Genomic DNA, 21,370 nt, shown 5'->3' on the forward strand with positions numbered 1-21,370 from the left:
TTCGAATCTTCCGCTCGCTCCCCCTACACGCCCCCTCGTGCTGCAAATAAAACTTCGCAGCGTCCTGGGGGCGGCTGTTCCCCAGCTGAAGCCCTGAGTCTGGGACCCGACCCCGCGCTCGGCTGGAGACACCTGCTCGGGTGTGCCCGGCCCCGGGGCGCAGGGCCGCCCGCTGCGCGCCTGGGGAGGGACCAGAGAGCCGGAGGTGCTCCGGGTCCCCGCGGCCAGGTTTTCCGACGCCCGGACCAGCACGTCCCTGCGCCCCGTCCCCACCCCGCGGGCCGACCCTCCGGCCCCTGGGCGGGGCCCCAAGGTGCTTTGCAGTGAAAACGCACGTTTACCTGGTAATGGTTCTGACCTTCTTCGGGCTTGTGGAGCCGCCGCGTCGAGTTCACGTCTCGCTCCAACCCCCCAGCCGCCGTGTGGGCGACGGGAACCCTTCCGCCACCCACGCGAGGCAGCGTGACCCGGCACCGCGAAGCCCCGAGACGGTGGGGCGGGCCCCCTCCTGAGCCGCGAGGACGGCGCTCTGTTCCTCCTGGAGGACTAAGACCAGAGTCCAAACGGCTGCAGAACCGCCCTCTGACTTCTTGGAATTGATCTAGGGCAGCTCCTTCCCCGGGTAAGTGTTCACCAAGGAGGACGGGGCGCCCAGGGGTTTTCTAGACGCCCGTTCCCCGAGCTTCCTGTGCGAGCGCCCTGCCAGAGGCACTGTTCGGTCCACATCCGACGGGCGAGCTTTGGAAGCTCAGGTAAATCTGTTAATATTTTCAGTCCACGTGTAGGCTGTAATTACACGCTTTTCTACTGGTAGCCATGTGTATCGTCCAAACCAGAGTAGTTATTGCCCGGGTCTTCCCGGATGGCCCCGCCCACCAAGCCCTAAATGAAAATACCTTCCTCTTTCCTGTTAAATCCAAACCCCCTCACACTGGCACGCACCTACCCAGGCACCTGTAACCGAAAGAAAAGGAAGTGGATGCCTTAGCTTTAAAAATTCTGCCGTTTGGCCAGAGTAGCAAAGTAGAAGGGATTCCAGCAAAACAGTCCCTTTTGCCTCTTTTTTTGTTTTTAGTGATGAAAAGGGAACCAAGTGACAGGCGTGACAAATGCCACACTGCCCGGCTCTCCCACCTCCTCTGTCCACAAGCTCCACCGGGGACAAACCTCAGTGCTGGTCTTTTGCCTAGCTTTTGGTGCTTTGAGTCATTTTCTCCTTAATCTTTTATGTAAATATTTGGGTTGTCATTACGCATCTATAACTGAAAAACTTTTTTTTTTTTTTTAAGAGAGAAAAATAATCAAAGGACATGCTTGACTGAAGGGTGTTCCTCCTCTGCAGGGCAGTGATACAATCTTCTTACGAGAATTTAACCCGTGGGACTACTGCCAGTTTGTCCTGAGCACCGGTGAGGTACCAGCTGTGGTGTTGGCGCTGTTCGCTCCTGCTTTCTACCCCTCACCAAGGCGTTTGTCCAACGACCTTCATTGGATTTCTTTAATGACATCAGGAGACTGCCTCTTCAAAGGTTTCTTGTACACTGAAAACTCCAGTTAGTATTTCTAAGCTTTTCATTTCCACCCTCTGATGAACATGGCAATGGTTCCCTTTATGCTGGGACGTCAGCGACCTTGACGCCAGCGGCTTCCAGATCACTGCTTCCACACAGTGTTTCTGGGAATCGCCCAAGTCACACTTCAGTTCCTACTCCCACTTGGAGCAGTTTCACACTGGTGCACTTCCTCGTGGCCCGTAGATCTGGCCGACATCGGCGCGGGCGGCTTTAATGCGCACTGGCCATTTCAGCCTGTGCCTCAGCCAGCGTCCGGCAAGTACCTGCTAACCACATGCATGGAGTGTGTTCTCCTCTGAAGACACTGTTGGTTGTTGTTCATCCTTACAGAATTAAATAAATCAAGCATTCCCTTCTACAAAGGCTTGTATTAGAGGGTATTCATCGGGCTAACTCTGATAGGATATCAGCTCCATCTGTGTGTGTGTGTGTGTATGTGTGTGTGTGTGTGTGTGCCTCCGGTGAGGTCTGTGTCACAGGTAAACAAAGAGGAAGAGTGTAATCTTCAGAACAGAGCAAACTGGTGGTGTATCGGGCTTATACATGGACGTTCTGGGACACACACAGGGAGGCTGGGGCTGGAACTTGGTTTCTTCATGCTGTTTCCCGACGCCAGACTTCCCAGGTGTTTCCAGATGTTCAGAGTAAGGAAATCTTGTCATCTATGGGATAATTGGCCCCAACAAGGACACTGTGGGTGACATTATAGTAGAAAGTTTCCTAATCAGCGTCTACGTAGCTCACTCATCCAGTCACCGGCCGCGCCATTCCCGGTGTGGTGCCGTGTGCCGAGGGCCGAGGCTCGTGGCCCACCCGCACACCTGCGCTCCCGCCAGGTGAGTCACGGGCCCCCAGGGTCCGTCTCACTTGTTCCCAAACCTGGTCACACCTATGACACTGTCCTAAGGAAATTTAATCAGAGTCTATTAAATTGATCATTGCATCGGTAAAACATTAGCACGTGAGTGTAAAAGAAAGTTGTTCCAACCAAAACTAAGTTCAATGCGTCGAAAGAGTGAATGAACGTGAGACACGGAAGAAAGTCTCTGTCGAATTAGTTGTGGGAATGATTGTGAAAGACTGAGAAGAAATCATTTAAAACAGAGGAACTTACATGACCAGAATCTTATCACCTTTCACTTTGCTTTATAAAAACTAGGCTTGGAAATGATGGATAATGAGATTTGCGAGAAAGATTCATGGGACTCTACATAGTGAACCCAACACTCAAAAGATTAAGGCCCTCCAGCCAATACTGGGTAAAAATCCTCAAACCACAGAACAAAACCTTGTTATTTATATTTTACGTTAAAGTAAAAATTTAGGATATACACGGTAGGGCAGAAGTAGGTTTACAGTTGTGAGTACCCAAAACAGGTTTTTTTCTTGTACTATTATTTATTAATTATTGTAGTACTTCATACAAACTACTGTAAACCTACTTTTGCCCCACCTGTGTATGTAAATATATACGATTCCCTATTATTAACCGGCCACCTAAACATTTCTCATATACTTAAAATCAGAAACTAAATTTCATAGTAAATAATTGACAAACAGTTGGGATTTTATATTTTAAAATAAAACTACTAATTATGAAAATTGGATGTATCTAACAGCAAAATTCCGCTTACCTTTCCTACTCTGCACTGACTCAGTTCTTTGAGCCATGGTGGTTGGTGTTTTCTTTGTTGATGTTAGAGAGGAAGGGAGAGCGAGAGAGAGAGATGGAAACATAGATGACAGAGAACATCGATTGGCCGCCTCCTGCATGCCCCCCACTGAGGATCGGGCCCACAACCTGGGCATGTGCCCTGACCGGGAATTGAAGCTCTTGGTGCATGGGTCGTCGCTCAACCACTGAGCAACACCGGCCGGGCTTAGTGTTTTTTGATATATGATGAGATATTCTTTTTCTGTTGACTTTTATGGCTTAATCATAACTATAATCTTTTGCAAAAAATGTTAGAACCTTCTTGCATTTTCTCCCAAGGTCCTCTGTAACGGTTACCGACTCTCTTTGGATGGGCGTCCATGCTGGTTCCCCCTCTATGCTCCGCTGAGCCGACACCGGCAGGCTGCACATGGCTCTGAGGTGCCCGGCACCCCGTCCAGCCGCTCAGTCGGCCGCTGCACCTCCTGCAGCGTTTGCACCTTCACGTTGCGATCGATTTGCGTTGTTTTGGGGTCAAAGCTGCCAAAGGGGTACACAGAACAACACCCCCTAGAGCAGCGCTGCCCAATTAAATAGAGGGCAAGCCACACATGCCCGTCACAGTGTCATTTAAAGTTTTATAGTAGCTACATTAAAATAAACTGAAAAAAAAAAAACAAAAAAAAAACAGGTGGAGTTAATTTTAATAATATGTTTTGTTTTACATAAATAGCCAAAATATTACTATTTCCATGTATAATCAATATAGAAGATATTACGCCGGGCCCGTGTGGCTCAGTGGTTGAGTGTCAACCCTGCACCAAGAGGTCACCAGTTCAATTCCCAGTCAGGGCACATGCCTGGGGGGTGTGCAGGAGGTGGCCAATCAATGTTCTCTGTCATGGAGGTTTCTATCTCTCCTGCTTCCTCTCCCTTCCTCTTCATCTAAGATCAATAAAGAAAAATAAATTTAAAATATATGTAGAAGATATTACTAGCGAGATCTTTTGCCATCCAGTTCTGTACGAGGCCTTTGAAATGGGGTGTGTATGTTGCACTTCAGAACATCTCGAATATCACTTTGGACTAGCCCACTTCAGGTGCTCAAAAAAACCATGGCAAGGGGCTGGTGCCTCGGACCACACAGCCTGAGCACCGCCCCTGAGATTTGTAGGCTTTATGAACTGGTAAAGGCCTGGTCAGGCCAGATCAGTGCGTAACAAACACCACATTTGTATGTCCAGAGAATAAAGCATCATAACATATAAATCAGCGACAGAACTAAGTAAATTGGTCTTTCTACTTCCAGTAGCTGATCTTCCTGGTAGGTGTGAGGTACCACTATCAGAGTCATCTTTCTAAACTGCCGTCCGAGCCTGTCTCCTCGTATCCAACTGCCCACATTACGTAGAGCGCAGAACCCATATTTCTCCTTTCATTCGTCAGCAAACACCGCGTGCGTCCACCCTCCGGTGGGACACTGGAGGCCCGGAATCCCGCAGAGACCAAGGCACGCGGCTCCCGTGCGTCACCGCCCTGGACCCCAGCACTGAGGCTCATTTCTCACTCGGCCCGCCTGAGGCCGGGGCCGCACCCCAGGTGTCTGCTCTCCGGGCCGGGTCCCCTGCCTCCAGGCTGTCCCTCGGGAGGGAGCTGAGTGTGCTGGAGTCAGGCCACCCAACTGCACCGCAGGGCCTCTGTGAGTCCACGGGGACCGTTCGCCTCCGAGCTGGAGGCGGGGCCTGGGGAAGAAGCCAGGTGGGAGGTGATGCTGGAGCCATGGAACCCAAAGGCAGCAGCGTGTGGGTAGAAGCTGGTGAGCAGGAAGAGAAATGTCTCTCAAACACATGGGACACATCAGAGTTTGTGGGAAAAGGACCCTGGAAAGTGCCTAAGGAGCGAAGGGTGTTGAAAACGATTAATAACTATAAACACTTGTTGAACACTAATCTGTGCAAGCACAGTGATAAGTGCTTGATGTATATGAACGTATTGGATCTGCACAATAACCCTCCGAGGTGGACACTGTCGGCACCTCCATATCACTGAAGAAGCCGACGCACAGAGAGGTTTAGTAGATAAACCAAGGTCACTCAGCCAGGAAGTGGTGGAGGTGGGATTTGAACTTGGATACTCAGGCTCTATGTACAGCTGCTTTTATTTTTTATCCTCACCCGAGGATATTTTTGCATGTATCTCAGATAGAGCAAGAGGGAGGGAGAGAGAGAGAAAGACATGGAAAGGAGAGAGACACATCTACTGGCTGCCACCCACACGACCCCGACTGGGGCCGGAGACAAACTGCAACCGAGGCACGTGCCCTTAGTGGGAACCGAACCCGGGACTCTCTGATCCACGGGCTGACGCACTAACCACTGAGCCAAACGGGCCAGGGCCAGCTTACTCTTTTAACCTCAAAGCTGCGATAGGTATCCGCTGTTACTGACAACACACACAGTATCTTTGTTGTCCTATGATTACATGTTATTTTCTTAGTGAACATAAAGGTATTTATGAGATCTCTTGGAGTACTTGCCCCAGCGCAGTTTTTATTCCTTAATGTTTTGAGTCTAAAGTGGAAAACGCTCTATGAGGGTCTTTGCTAACACAACTCTTTGAATAGGCGAAGGGATACTGAGGTCTGGATTATTTCTTTAACCCAAAGTTCCAAGCTGTTTCAAATCTTTGAAAAATCTGTGTAGCCCTGGCCAGTTTGGCTCAGCAGTTAGAGCATTGGCCTGCAGACCAAAGAGTCGCGGGTTCAGTCCCAGTCAAGGGCATGTACCTTGGCTGTGATTTGATCCCTGGCCCTGGTTGGGGTCATGCAGGAGGCAACCAATCGATGTGTCTCTCTCACATCCATGTTTCTCTCTCCCTCCCTCCCACTCTATCTGAAAATCAATGGAAAAATACCCTTGGGTAGGGATTAGAAAAAATAAATCTTTGTATACGAGACATAAAAATGTACTTTGAATGCTATAGATCTGAAAATCTATTGTACAAATACATGAAAAACCATATCTAACCTAAATATTCTCTGGCAAGGTGTGGTCGAGACCGTTCGACGCCCACCAATTCCCTCTCCCCATCCATTCCCGCATGGGGGTAGCCAGGAAGCAGCAGCCCAGCCAGAGAGGACACTTCCTGGCCTGCCTTGCAGCTAGGTCTGGCCATGTGACTGGTTCTCACCCACAGAATGGGAGCCCCAGCTGGATACAAGTGACTACACTGTCCCATGGGATGGCCAAGCAATGGAATCAAAGGGCCCTGAATGACTCAATGGAGGGCCACCCCTCTGGACAACCTAAATTCTCTCCCAGAAATAAAATCCTCCTGCTTGATCTGTCCTGAGCAGCACAGGAGAATTTTCTTTATTTGCTGATGTACCCTGATACCTGTAGCTTCCTACAGAGAAGCAGTATGACAGAGACAAGAGGTTCGGTGTCAGCCAGGTCTGTGTTTGAACCTCTCTCTTTTTTTCTTGATGAGTCTGGTTAAAGTTTTGTTAGTCTTGTTTATCTTTTCAAAGAACCAGCTCTTGGTTTCATTAATCCTTTGTATTTTTTTTTTTTTTTTTTTTACTCTCTTTTATGTATTTCTGCTCTGATCTTTATTATTCCTCTCTTCTATTTACTTTGGGCTTTGTTTGTTGTTCTTTTCCTGGTTCCTTTAAGTATAAAGTTAGATTGTTTACATTAGATTTTTCTTGTTTCTCAAGGTAGGCCTGTAATGCTATGAATTTCCCTCTTAGGACTGCTTTTGCTGTGTCCCATAGATTTCGATTGTTGTATTCTCATTTTCATTTGTTTCAAAGTATCTTTTCATTTCTTCCTTGATCTCATTGTTAACTCATTCATTATTTTGTAGCATGTTATTTTGCTTCCATGTCTTTGTGTGACTTTCAGGTTTTTTTCTTTCAGTTTTGTTTGATTTCTAGTTTCATACCATTACAGTCCGAGAATATGCAGGATATGATTTCAATCTTCCTAAATTTATAGAGACTTGTTTTGTATTCTAACATGTGATCTGTCCTCAAAAATGTTCCATGTGCCCTTGAAAAGAATGTATATTCTGTCGCTTTGGGGTCAATAAGTTGATTTTTTTTTTCTTGAAAAATATTTGTATTGGTTTTAGAGAGAGGAAGGGAGAGGGAGAGAGAGATAGAAACATCAATGAGATAGAACACTGATTTGCCACCTCCTGCATGCTCCCTACTGGGGATCTGGCCCACAACCTGGGCATGTGCCCTGACCGGGAATCAAACCGGCAACCTCTTGGTGCAGGGTCAGCATTCAACCACTGAGCCATAGCAGCCGGGCATGAGTTGATTATTTTTTTGAGGGAGGTAGGATACTACATAATCCAGAGAACTCTATATATGGTGGAAAGACGACAACTGGGGACAAAGTCATTCATGAGCATGAGTGATTTCGGGTTTGATTTAACCTACATTGCTGAGGGTCTGTGTGCCAGGCATTTGAAACACTGTCACCCCCTGAATTCTCCTACAGTTCTTCCAGACAGACACGGTTCTTTTCATCTTACAGACTTGCAACGGAGCCTCAGGGAGGTTTTTAATCTTGCCCCAAATCAACCAGCTGGCAAATGGGCAGGCGAGGCTGCTCACTCAAAATGCAGTATCTTCCCTACACACCGCCACTTCCAGGAAAGAAGGTGTTTTCCGTGTGACAAGGAGGCGTCACCCACTCGGCAGGCAAACGTTTACCAAGTGCCTGTCGGGTGCTGGGCACCTGGAGGCTTTCGAGTGGCAACGGTGGACGTTACTCAGTGCCCCGCTGGTCCTACTTCGAGCAGTGGTACAGGATTTCCCAGCAGTGCACCGGGGCTGGAGTCTGGTCAGGGGCAGAAGTAACACTGTCCCTGAATGACGCCAGCTCACCGAATCCGGGCCTGTGCCTGCCACGTCATTGCATCACTCCCAGTCACCCCGGTGCCAGGCCCACGCTCGAGCACAGGCTCCGGAGTTTTGTAGCAGATTCTTCTGCGTTTCACGGGAAGTTTCCATCCTGAACAGGAGGCGTTCGGGGTACTCAGACAGGGACATCATCCATTCCGTGTTGTGCTTTCTCGGCTTTGCAAACTGGGTGCTTCCCCAGGTTCTTAGAAAGCGTGTCTCACAGTTCAGCTCTGTCCTCTCCTTCTAGAGATACGCACACGGGTAAGGAAGGAAGAACCTCACAAAGGCGGCAGGTGCTCTAACGGCCTCATACCTGAGGAGCGCGCCTCCGCCGTTCTCCCTGGATGAAGTCGGGCTGACCTCACTGTGGGGAGCTCCAGCTGCAGAGGACGTGATCCCAGAAACCCGCAGACACAGACACGCCTCCTGTCACTGAGCTTGGCTTACGCAACCCAGGCGTTGCCTTGGTACAAACCGAAGGCAAGACCCTCCACCAGCAAACGCTCACGACTCGCTCCGTTGCGGGTCTGGGACTGCACCCACAGCACGTCCCAGGTTTGCCTTGTGGTAAGACAAGGTGCCATGTGGGATTGGCAGAAATCTCTGGAAGAATTACAGCGCGAAGAGCTACAAGAGTTCATCCCTGGTTCCCAGAGAACCCAACCTCTGATCAGGGCAAATGGGATACTTTCGACATTGCCACGTGACAAGGATGCAAAATACAAAGAGATAGAAGTTAGGCAGAAGTATAAACATCATAGGAAGCCCAGAGTGAGCATAGCTACGTGGTATTTCTGTATTTAAAGGAGGGACGTTCCCCTGCCTGTGGGAAGGATCTGAAGAGTTGCTGAGACCCACTTGGTGAACCGTCCCCGGCAGGAGGCCACGCTTTGTGATCTCCCCAAAGGCACGCAAGACTGGCACTCAGGCATCAGTATGAGAGTCGGATGCTCGTATTCATGATGAAGACCATCAAGGGACCAAATAGCAGACTGTTGGGAGTGGAAAGGGTTCTGCAGGTCTTCATTCCCACAGGCCGAGCCCAGCACACCCCGCGGAGGCCTCACATGCCTGGCGGTCATTTCTGCCCCTTCCCCTGACCTGGGGCACAGCGCTAAGGAGAAGTCCTCTGGGCGGGGTCTCCTGGGAGGATTCACTCCAGAACAGAAAGACCCACAGGGACGACACCCCTCCTCCCCTTCTCGGATCCGACGTGCTCGACACCGGAGAGGACAGCAGCCACCTGCAACCACGGGAGAGACGTCAACTCAGGGGGCAGCCAGGGAGACAAGAGTCGTGACCTTGGCCATCATCGAGCTGTGGGACCAACGCGTGAGATAACTCCTGACCAGAGCTGTTATATTGATGGAACATGTCCCTATTTTTAGAGTCTTTTTTTTTTAGGTATTCTGAATTATAGCTGAAAGCTCCCTGATTAGGGATGCTAATTCAAGGGTTTTATTTCACAGATAAAGAAATTGAGATTCTGCCCAGCTGGTGTGGCTCAGTGGTTGAGCGTCGACCCTGCACCAGGAGGTCACCAGTTCGATTCCCGGTCAGGGCACGTGCCCAGGTGGTGGGCCCGATCCCCAGTGGGGAGCACGCAGGAGGCGGCCAATTGATGTTCTCGCTCAGCGATGTTTCCATCTCTCTCTCCCTCTCCCTTTCTGTCTCTCTAAAACCAATAAAGAAAAAATATTTTTTTAAAAAAGAAATAAACTAAGATTCTGAGGAACTTGCTCGATACCCACAGTGATTAAGTGTCAGACCTACAACGCGAATGCTGCTGTCCTGATTCTCCCCGCCCTGGAGAACATTCCCGCTGGAACCTCAGGGAGCAGGGCCAGAGAGAGGCCCTGCAGGGAGAAGGCTCAGGCACCCCGGAGACGGGGGCGTCTGCTGGGAAGTGCCGGCCGACAGGACAGGGCTCGGCCAGCTGTGACTGACTCTCCTGCCTTGTTCCTGACCTCCCAGCCCACCCCCCGTCCTCAGAAAGCCAATTAAAAATAAACACTGACCATGTCACTGTCTTAGATACGTAAAAATAACATTACTGTACATGACCAAAAGTGAACCAGATTCTCTGAATTTTTTTCCAACTTCCAAAAATAGCTAGGACTTTCTGCCAAAGAGAACGGGGCTTGAATTCCCATGAAAAACACATCAGCCCGTGGCATGTGCCCCAGTGTAGAAATAATTAAGTCCGCCCTGAAGAATGCACGCCTGTTTTCTGAACGTGAACATGGTACCCACCGTGTCGTGAAGAAACCGCGGCGCTGGGAACCAGGAAAGCCGGGTTCTGGAGAAAACGTTTGGCGTTCGTTTGGGTCACCAGGCTCTGACCCTGTCTCTGCAGGTTTGAAGAATCATTCGTCGTAGGACTCAGAAGCCATCTCTCACTGCATACACTTTAAAGACCAGAGACTTATTTTCCCAGCCTCCCTTGCAGCTAGAATTTGGGTATGTGGTTTAAGCTCTGCTGTGATGGCTAATTTGATGCCAGTTTGCCATAGGGACCGTGTTATGGTTAAACTGTTCTGGATTTGTCTGTGAGGGTGTGTCTGCGAGGAGATTGACCCCAGAATCAGTAGGCTGGGCAGAGCAGCTGCCGTCTTTAACGGGGTGAGCCTTATCCACCCCATGGAAGGGCTCAGTAGAACAAAAGGGCAGAGGAAGAGAAAATTTATTCTTTCTGCCTGACCTTCGGACACCTTTCTCCTGCCTTTGGACTGAGTCTGGAAGTCTACTGCTGGCCGGCTCGGGTCCCCCGTTTGCCAACTGCAGACCCTGGGACTTCTTAACCTGTGTGACCATGTGAGCCAATGCCTTACAATCCAGCTTCGTATCACAAATCTCCTTTCTTATCATATGATTCTGGATAACAGGTCACAATGAATCATCCTGTTGGTTCTGTTTCTCTGAGGAATCCAGACTAACAAAGCCACCATCCCCAGGTTTTGAACAGGAAGACCATGCGGCGCGCAGGGGTCTGAAGCGAGGAGCTGGTGAGGCAGGGAGCTGATGAGACTCCTAGCAGGGACGTGACCTGGAGCCCATGACACAGTCCCGTAGCTTTAGAAACAGACCGAGGGTGGAGGGCTTTTGTTCCGTCTCGGGGTCGAGGTGCTGGCCATCACCGCTTCACAATGCTCGACGCTTCGCCAGGCTAGAGGCCCACGAGCTGAAGAACCCTCACTGGCCTGTTCACCTCTGTATCCCCAACATCCAGCTCAGCACCCGGGGCTCAGTGCCTGCTCACAACGGGTGCTGAACGAGTAGGAACACGTCGGCGTTGTATAGGGACACCCATCAACCATCTCTTGTAACTAGGATTGTTTTACCTTGAAATTTTTATAACGGACCAAATCACACTGCTCAAGGCGGGCTCTGGGGAGAACCCGGGCTACCAGACGTACAACCGCAACCACAGAGGTTTGGATTTGGACTTTTGTTTTGCCTTTGACTGGAAGGAGTCACAACACTGGACGTTTCTCCAGCAATGAAGAATGTAGTGATCGGTGCCTTGCTCGGGAACGGACATCCTGTGACCTCCGCACGCTCACAGCTCAGGCCGAGGTCAGCTGACGCAGGGCTGGGCCTGCCTGGACCGCTCCAGCCAGACGCCCTTGGCAGAGGCCCCGCTCGCGTCTGGGCTCCTGTGTGGCATTTTGCTATCGCCATTAAGGGGGTTGTGGGGGGAGGGGCAAGCAGATTCCCGTTTTACAACTCAGCTTGTCTTCCACCCTTTGTCTTTATTTTCTTGCTGTGTTTATGACATCACAAGGGAGCGTCAGTTTGAAAGGCAGCGGGAGCCTAAGGTCGGACCTGTAGGAACATCGCAAAGGCAGCTGGTTGGGTCAGAGTGGTGCTGCTAGGCCAGCGTAGGGCGTGGCGTTGAAAAGGCAGGGCACACACAACCCCTCAGCCATCCTTAATAGGGCAGAAACTTCTCCTGGCGGACCCCGGGCATCCTGACAGACAGAGCCGATGCCCACGGGCAGGTCCCCGTGCAGCCCTGGCTGAGCGCTTCCCTGTGTTACCTCCTCAGTCTCCGCGCGCAGGTGACCACCACGGCACCGTTTCACACCTGAGGCAGAGTGGGCACCGAGAAGTAACGTCCCAAGTTCACACAGCCTGGAGGGAGGGACCAAGACCTGGACCAAACACCTGGCTCCAGCCTGTGCCTGAGTCACCACCCAGTGACCACTAGGCAGAAACCTGGGTGCCCCTGTCCCCGGTGGGCCAGGGCGAGAAGCGGCCACAGAGTCACCTGACGGTAAGATGATTCGCTCGTGGAAGAAAACGTGGAGAACGGATCTCGCCTGGAGCCGTCGCTCCCTCAGTCCCCATGGTGATGACGAGCTGGGGCGCACACTGGAATGGCCCCGAGAGGACGTTTGCTAGAGAAACCCTCTCTCTGGAGGTCAGGGGGAACTGCCTCTGAGCAGCCCCGGCCCAGCCTGGCTGACCGCTGCCTGGGGAGCACACTGGGGAGCCTGGCTCCTCGGTGCTCCCCAGCCCAGAGGGTCTGCCCTCACCCTTGGGTCCCCTGACCCCAAGTCCAGCCAGCGGCTCCTCACTTGCGCTGACTCTGACCTCCAGTCAGGGTCCTGAACACCAGCCCCGGCCCCTCCACAGCGTCCCAGAAGCTCCGGGGGAAGCATGTTCAAGTCCTTCGTTCCGTGAGCTCGGGAGGCCACACTCTCTCTGTTTCTGCAATAAGATGGGGCGGAGGATGCTCGAAATCGCCATCATCATTCGGGGAAGCCTACCCTGTGGGTGGTTTTAAGGATAAGGAAGACTTGCCAGACCCCTCTGGCCCCACCGCCTGCCCAGTAGGGCTCCCGTGGGTGGCCTTCCGGACATAGGGCCACTCTGCACTCGGGGGCTGGTGACCCAGAGGAGGTACCGCCCTGCTTTCTCACAGTTCCCATCTTCGTCTCTCGGGGTTCAGTTCTTCAGACCTGCACACCTGCTAACTTCCAGAGGGAGCGCACACGGGTGTCCGCCGGTGAAGCCGTCGGAGGGGCCCAGACTGCTGTGCCGTGGTCCTTGGGTTCGAGGGCACATCACTGGTTTCTGCTGCCCCCGGCCTCCGGCACAGCCTGCCCTCTCAGGGAGCGTGGTCCCATTTCCCTGTGTCTCCACCTAAGTCCTTCACAGAGGCGTCCATCAATGAAGAACACATGCCAGGTCTCCCTGAAAAACTCCAGAGTGGGCTTTGGTTTGGGGTGGTCGCCGTCTCCCCCACCTCTGGCAGGTTCCCCGCAGAGTGCCCACGGGAGAGCTCAGCCTGCAGCTCTGCCCTGGTGGGCACCGGGAGTAGGAAGGATGGTCTTGCGGGGCCTCCTAAGCGATGCGGCCTCTACAGCAGGGTTAAGTCTTGAGCCCAGAGTCGGGGACTTGAAGCCGATGGAGGCAGAGGGGCTGGGATATGGCCGGTGTGGGTTCCTTGCAAAGGCCTTTGGCTTCATTTGTCTGCAGCTCATGATTAGCTTACCTCTTGCCGTGACGGAGACCGAAGGAAAAGTGCCCCAGGACTGAACTCGGGTGGACCGGGTTCACCGTGTCTGGAGAGCAGTCCCAGACTTCACTGCCCAGAACGAACCGCTCTGGCCACTGAAGGCTGCTCTTCTCCAAACTGGCTTGAAATACAGGCAGGCGAGGGTGAGTTCACAGCTGAGAGTGTACGAAACAGGCTGTATCCTTTTTTCTTTTAAAATTTTTTTCTTATTGATTTTAGAGAGAGAGGAAGGGAGAGAGAGAGAAACATCAATGAGAGAAAACATTGATTGGCCGCCTCCTGAACGCCCCCCACTGCGGATCAGGCCCACAACCTGGGCATGTGCCCTGACCGGGTATTGAACCAGCAACCTCTTGGTGCAGGGTCGATGCTCAACCACTGAGCCACACTGGCTGGGCAGGGTTTATTCTTGTATTATTATTTATTAATTATTACATCACATTCCATACGAACAACTGTAAACTCACTGTCCCTCCACCCTGTACATGGAAAACAAGTGTTACGCAATGCTTTGAAAAGTTACTAAACTGATTGGAAAAACAAAGTGAGAATTTTGAAATCCTAATCCACAAATTATATCACTTCTCATTAACCATTAAAAGCCATTCATAAAAATCAGGTATTTGTTGTAATCATTAGCGGTCCTGGAGGAGACACAATCAAACAAAAGAGATGTAGTCAGTTTCACAGTCCGCCCGGGGTCAATGGGTTGGGAATCCGGTGGACCAGGAGGTGGAGGGATCACTGTGTATGTCACTGGACTGTTTAAAACCCTCTTGGATACAATGTATCCATTTGTGCAGATGCGCATACCCAAGGGTGTTTCTGGACTGATACTCATGGACAGTGGTTTAGTTTTCATTCACTGTTCAGTTTAAAGCTGTTCAGTTAAACCTTCTAACCATTTACTACTGATAGTTTCTTTTTAATGTAAAAAGTGCTGTCTGGGCAGTGAGAATAGAGCCCATTTAAATGTTTTCCTATATTCCTCCTAATATTAAAAAGCCTAATCACACTTTTTAAAAACTCGGTATCATTGCCCAATTCTATTATTCAAAACACCGGGGAGGGCGGGAAGCCACCCCAGCGAGCTGGACTGGTAGAAAACACCATTCAGGAGGTCCTCAGGGACCCAGGCAGACTTTCCCCATTAGCATATTTCTCCACTGCCATTCCTGACCAGCAGAGTCTGGCCTGGTCAACAATGGTGTCCTAGTTTTTAAAAACAATTCTAAAATTTAAGAAAGCACTATGTCATTTTAGCATTCAACGTCTTATTCTGGTAGATCTTGAAGTACTTTCTTAAATTTTAGAATTTTGAAAAGTTAAAAATTAAACTGCCATTTGACCCAGTGATCCCACTTCTAGGAATATACCCTAAGAAGCCTGAAACACCAATCAGAAAGAACATATGTGCCCCCATGTTCATAGCAGCACTATTCACAATAGCTGAGATCTGGAAACAGCCCAAATGTCCATCAGTAGATGAGTGGATAAAAAAGCTGTGGTACATATACACAATGGAGTACTATGCAGCTGTAAGAAAGAAAGATCTGTTATCCTTTGAGACGACATGAAGGGACCTGGAGAGTGTTATCCTAAGCGAAACAAGCCAAGCAGAGAAAGACAAGTATCACATGATCTCACTTATTTGTGGAATATAATGAACAAAACAAGTTTATGAACAAAATAGTCCCTGAGACATAGAAGTAGGGTACAGACTGACAAACCTCAGAAGAGGGGGTGGGGAGAGGGAAGAGATAAACCACGGAACTTATATGCATGTATGTGTAACCATGGACACAGACAACAATGGTAGGGATGGGGCAGGGCGGGGGATGAGGAGGAGGGTGTCAATGGGGGAAAAAGGAGAAACATCTGTTACAAAAATAAATTAATAATAATAAAAAAGACGAATTTTAGCAAGTTACCACGCGGCGGTGTCTGAGGAGGAGCCCAGGGGACCCCGCCCAGCCCGAGTTCCCCAGCCTCCTGTGGATTGAGTGTGGTGGCCCTTCCTCGGCCTGGGCACTTCGGGGTTCTGGCTCCTCACCGAGCGCTGCGCGTCAGGGTTTCCACTGTCCAGCCCCCGGGACCTTGACCGACAAGCCAGGCCTGTGAGCCGGTTCGATTCCGCAGCGGCAGGGTAGCCTGCGGCCAGGCTGCGGAGACAGAGGGGCAATGTTTGCGGAGCCCAGCGGCCGTCCTGCTCCGGGTGGAAGAAGGGCCCCATTGTCTTGCGAAGCAAAAAGCACCGCGATTCTCCACAAACAAGCAGTTGTCCGTTGACTGTTATAAATAGACTCTAATACCCAACCAGCTGTCTGAGAGAGTCGATAACCGCGGGCACTCCATGGCGCTCGGGAGCGGGCTGGACGGGCCCTTCCTCGTCGGCACGCCCGGGCCCGCTGGCCTGGGGCAGCGCCACGGCCTTCACGTGGGCCCTCTCAGCAGGGACCGTGTCTCCTCTCCCACGGCACCCTGGGCTCCGCACTGGGGTCAGTGGCCAGGCCGGCCTCCCCTGCAGAGGGCGGGTCAAAGGAGCTGTTGCCGCAGAGACGGGAGGCGCACCCACAGGGTGTGGCCGGCTCTTCCCCGTGGCTGGTTCCGCTTCCCTTGATCTTTCCCAATGACCCAGACTCCCCCAGCCCCGCTCTCTGTGTTCTGAACGGTTTATTTTAGCCCGACTGGTGCCTGGGGCAACACGGGGTCTCTAGGATCTGCTGGGGTGCGACAGAGGACAGGGCCAGACCCACCGCCACCACCCGCTCCCTGACCGGCCAGGATCCACCAGCTCAGCCAGCGGAGACTCGCAGATGGGAGCCGGGAAGCCCAGGGACGCCGGGCGGGAAGGACACCCGTGCCCCGGGGCGGGGGGGAGGTGGACGGAGGGGGCAGCACAGATGCGGGACGGGCCGTCCAGAGGGAGACTCGCCAGGGTGTCTGCCCTGTCCAGGAGGCAGCGGTGGAGACAGAACCGAGAGACCATTTTAAAATAGAAAATAGTACATTGTGTGCATATTAAAATGCACCTTTTCTCAAATGTCTGTGAAAATATGCTCCGAGACACTGAGTTTCTCCAAATGAGTTCCTGGTTTGATCCCCACCCCTTGAAAAACGTGCCCAGGTGAAGGTGTACCACGATAGTTTCCTGTGGCCAGCGCCAGCCCCCCCCCCCCTGCTGTGGCCCCACCCGGCCTGAAATTAACGAGGGGAAAGGTTACATTAGTGTGAATTAGAGGTTTTCTCTTTTCCTTCTGATTGAGAGCCATGCAACTTACCACCAGGTCCTATTCATTAAGAATGAGAAGTTCACCCTGGCCGGTTTGGCTCAGCGGTTAGAGCATCGGCCTGCGGTCCCGAGAGACCTGGGTTCGGTTCCCGCTAGGGGCATGTACCTCGGTTGCAGTTTGTCCCCGGCCCTGGTTGGTCGTGTGGGTGGCAGCCACTCGATGTGTCCCTTTCACATCGATGTTTCTCTCTCTCTCTCTCTCTCTCTCTCTCCCTCCCACTCTACCTGAACAAAAAAAAAAAAATGGAAAAAATGTCCTCAGGGAGGATAAGAATGAGAAGTTCTCCTTCAAAGACCAGAACGTGAGCTCTGAGGGTGGGGTTCGGACAGTGTCCTGCTGCCCAGGTCTGAGCACTTGCGGCCTCTGTGTTTTCTCCTGGGGCTGTGTGCACATGGTGATGAATATTTTGACTCTCCAACTCCACCCTGGAGCTCCCGCTGCTGGGACATGATGCTGAGGATGGACACAGACTCCAGCCACCCTGATGGCTTCAGCAACGACACTCTGTCCCGTCCGACAGTGTATCACACACAGCGCCATCCTGCACCCCCGAAGACGTCAAGTCTGGGGACGCCCTAGTGTTTAGTGACTCACTCAATCCAAGCACAGAAGAAAAGGCTGCTCGGGGGGCGTCCCAAAGCACTGGCCCCGGGTCCCAAGTGGGGCCAGGCCATTCGACAGAAACGGCACTGAGTCTGAGGTTTCCGTCTCGGGCGGGGAGGGCAGGGGCTGGTGTCACAGAACTGGGCCTGGGGACAGTCCTTCTACCTTATGACAGCAACCTGGCCGCTCAGGGCGGGATCATGCAGAAGCAGCCACGGTCCGCGTGCAAGCACAAGGGAACTCACGAGGTCTCTGTCCTCCATTAAGTGTAAACTAGGTCATGTTCGTGGGTGGAACTCACAGTGTCTTCTCTCCACACATTTTACACTCGGTGCATACTCGATCGGTCTGGAGCCGCGCCGAGCCCTGACGCAGAGACCTGAGGACTGACGGACGGGAAGGACAGCTCGCTGTGGGAGCGGATGCTCTCAGGACCGTCACGGCGCTGAGACTGTACGATAATTAACACTGATGTGAAAACAGTCAGGGATTTAGAATGGGATTCGGGACAATCACTCATTTGAAAACATGATAAAAGCATCGTTCCATAGCAACGGGGAAAGTTTGAATAGCCAATGAAAGGTGGGGACAGTTGGTTATTTGGAAGAAAATTAGACCAAAAAACAAACCAACGAAAACAAACCCACACAAACACGCCCAGCGGCGGAAACAGGCAGGGACACCCCTTCTCAGGTGATAAGTCAGACGAGGTCATCGCTCGCAGGGTCCTGCCTGCCCAGCGAGAACACCGGGCAGAGTCTCGCAGACGCGGCCCACAGACCAGGGATGGGCTCCGTCTTTTGAAATAGTTGAAAAGAAAGCAAAAGGCTATTTTGCGACAAGTGCAACCTACATGGGACGCCCGCCGAGCGCCCGCGAGTAGGGGTGGGGGCATAGCTGTGCGCACGGCTCTTCGGTGATGCCGCGGAGAAGCGACCGGCCAGGCAGCCCAGGGCGGTAGCTGCCTGCCCTTCACGGGGAGGCTGGCTGCCTCTGCCCTCGGGCACCCAGCTCCCCAGCTCTCTGCTTTGAGCTTCACGACCTCGCCCAGTGACCGGCACTTGATGCCCACACACTGGGCCCCGGCTCCATGGACCAGAGCGTCACGCCGCCGTCCCCACACCAAGGGGTCTGCAGACCGGCGCCCCTCCCCACTCCAAACACAGGTCAGAAGGAAGAAACATAGAAATGAAACTGTAAACACAAAAATGAGGAAGAGCAGAATGTTTGTGATCTTTTTCCAGGAAAGACTGAATGCTTGTGACACCCACAGCCGATAAAGGCAGCACGGACTTATCTAGAAAATCTCCAGAGATAAGAGAATTTAAACTCTGAGAAGCTAAACTGGGGGCTGTTCACCACATATTGTTCCGTTTTTGTGAGGGGAAAAAAACACAGAAAAATAATGCAGAAAGAATTCAAATGTCCTATAAGAGATATTCAAGACCTCGTTTTAATTTTTTTATAAATGTTACAGAATCTTTTAAAAAAATTTTATCTTTATTGATTTTAGAGAGAGAGGAAGGGAGAGGGGGAGAGATGGAAACATCGATGAGAGAGAACCTCGACTGGCCGCCTCCTGCACGCCCCCCCTGGGGATCGGGCCCACAACCTGGGCATGTGTCCTGACCAGGAATCGAACCGGCGACCTCTTGGTGCAGGGTCGACGCTCAGCCACTGAGCCAGGCAAGTCCTCATTGTTAAAGATGTGACCTAAGATGTGACATAGTCGGATTAACGAAGATTCAGCTGCCGAATGTGGTGGTGACCAGAAGACTCACGGGGACAGGAAGGTAAACCAGGTCTCCTCAGAGGATGTTCAGTAGCAGCGAGACCCAGTCGCGTCTGCGCAGCAGTCCCGGGCCCAGCACTTTCGTCCATGGACGTCCTCCCCGCACGTGCCCAGCACCAAGGGAACGGTCGGGTGGGCTGTGGCGCTGTGTGGGTGGGGGCTTGAGAACGGGCGTGGTGCTGTGATTCTGAGGTGTCCCCTCGGGGCCTTGCTAAGAGCCCGTTCGGGCAGCGGGCACCTGGAGCGCGGGGCACCTGTGGGAAGTGCCTCAGGGTGTTGCTGTGGCTCCAGGCAGCCCTGCCCGGTCCTCGCGGTCCGGCTCCTTTCCAGCAGACACCTGTGCCAGGGCTTCCCCCGCAGCAGCTCCGAGCACCTGGGGCTCCACAGGTCCGCGTCCCCTCCTCCACAGCCATCGTGGGGCTGGGACACAACCGCCCAGCCTGGCACAGGAGTCGCACGTCCTGCTCTGCCTAACGCGGCCGCACGCTCAGCACGGCCCGCCTCCGTCGGCTCCGAGGTCATGGGTGAGACAGGGCTCCGGGTCTCCGTGAGCCCCGGGAGCGAGCTGGGACCTCAGGACCGACGCCGCCATCCTGGGGAGGCTGAGTGAGCACAGGTGTCATCTTCTCCCCCGTGGCCCTTCTGTGCCAAAGCCTAGGAAGGGGAGTTTGCAGTAACATCCACGTTGCCTTATGTTTTATTTATTTGTATTAGATATTATTTATCTGAATCGTAGCTGCGATTTAGACTTGAGTCAGCAGTTGCCGGAACAGACACTCTCGATCTCGGAGCGGTCAGGTTGCGGCTTCTGTGTCCTCGACACTGAGGTTGCAGACCCGCTGTTCTGATTCAGACTCTCAAGGACGGTAAGTATCTGACACGGGACCGACGCTGGTGTAGTAAAGGCAGGAACGAGGAAATGTGATGAAATCGAATGGCTGTGATGCCGCAAGTTCCTTAAACGGCAAAGAGGAGTGGCCAGCGTCGGTCTCTGTCTCGAGAGGTCCTCCACGCCCCCGACTCCCAGGCCTCTGACTCTCGAGCGGCTCGGGCCTGGGGGCCGTGCCCAGGGCCAGCTGTGGCACCGTGTGCCCGCGGGCAGCGCCCCGCCTCCCCGCAGCGAGCCCAGGAAGGCCGGGCGGAAGGCACAGGGAGGCCAGAGCAGGGCGACAGCTTGAAAGGTCCAAAGCGGAGCCCTGAGCAGCACCAGTCACGGTTCCTGCCCCAGTTCGAGGCTCCTCCTCCCCCCACAGTGGTCCCGAGGCCAACACAGGCTGGGAGCGCCGAGCGTCAGACGGGGTAGCTCCCCCTGTGATGGGCGAGAGCTGCCGAACACCAAAGAAAGGTGTCCAGGGAGGATCACACCTATGACCCCATCCTTCTAACTTGTCCGAGAAACAGAAACCAACCTTCGAAGGGCTCCCGGCGCCGGCGCCCCCGAGCCCTGAGACTGGAGTGGCCCTGGGAGGCTCCGGGGATCCGAGCACGGCCGCATTCGTCCATCAGGCTGGTCTGTCCTGGGCCAGCACGGAGAAGCCTGACCTCCAGGGGCACAGAGCAGGGGCCTCGGGCGTCAGTAGCCTGGGCGGGGTAGTGGCCGCAGGAAGGCGCTCTGGGTCAGGGCTGCTTCAGGACAATCTCCAGGGAGCTTGTGCTTCTTCTGGGCGAGGATGACAGGGAAAAGCTCCCGCTGGGGGACGTTGGACAGGCTCACACGGTGCCCGTGCAGTGTGGCCTCTGCTGGGAAGGAGCCGGGCCTGGGAGCCGAGCCCTCTGCTGCCCCGCGCTGCCCCAGGGAGAGCTTGCTGACCTCGGAGCTCGCTGCTCAGGGCCAGGCAGGCCCCGGACAGTAAGGGAACCAGAAGGTCTCGGGTGGAGCTGTGTGCTCACCCCGGGCAGCTCTGTGGCGGTTCACCTGGCCTGCATCTCCCAGTGATGCTGGCCGCGCCGGGACCACTGCTCCACCTGATGTGCTTTCCTTTTCTTTATTGATTTTTGAGAGAGAGGAAGGG

General features: G+C 52.9%; 1 protein-coding gene across 1 annotated transcript in view; it reads right to left on the reverse strand.

The window, feature by feature from the left end:
- The window catches only part of MAP3K1 (mitogen-activated protein kinase kinase kinase 1), a 69,329-nt gene extending 68,883 nt beyond the window's left edge, over positions 1–446 (reverse strand). Inside the window, exon 1 of the mRNA XM_036280256.1 lies at positions 342–446. The gene's annotated coding sequence lies outside the window, so the exon portion shown is untranslated. The remainder of the gene's footprint in view (positions 1–341) is intronic.
- Positions 447–21,370: the final 20,924 nt, after the last annotated feature.

Source organism: Molossus molossus, unplaced genomic scaffold (assembly GCF_014108415.1).
Source record: "Molossus molossus isolate mMolMol1 unplaced genomic scaffold, mMolMol1.p scaffold_m16_p_3, whole genome shotgun sequence".
In the NCBI taxonomy this organism is placed as follows: Eukaryota; Metazoa; Chordata; class Mammalia; order Chiroptera; family Molossidae; genus Molossus; species Molossus molossus.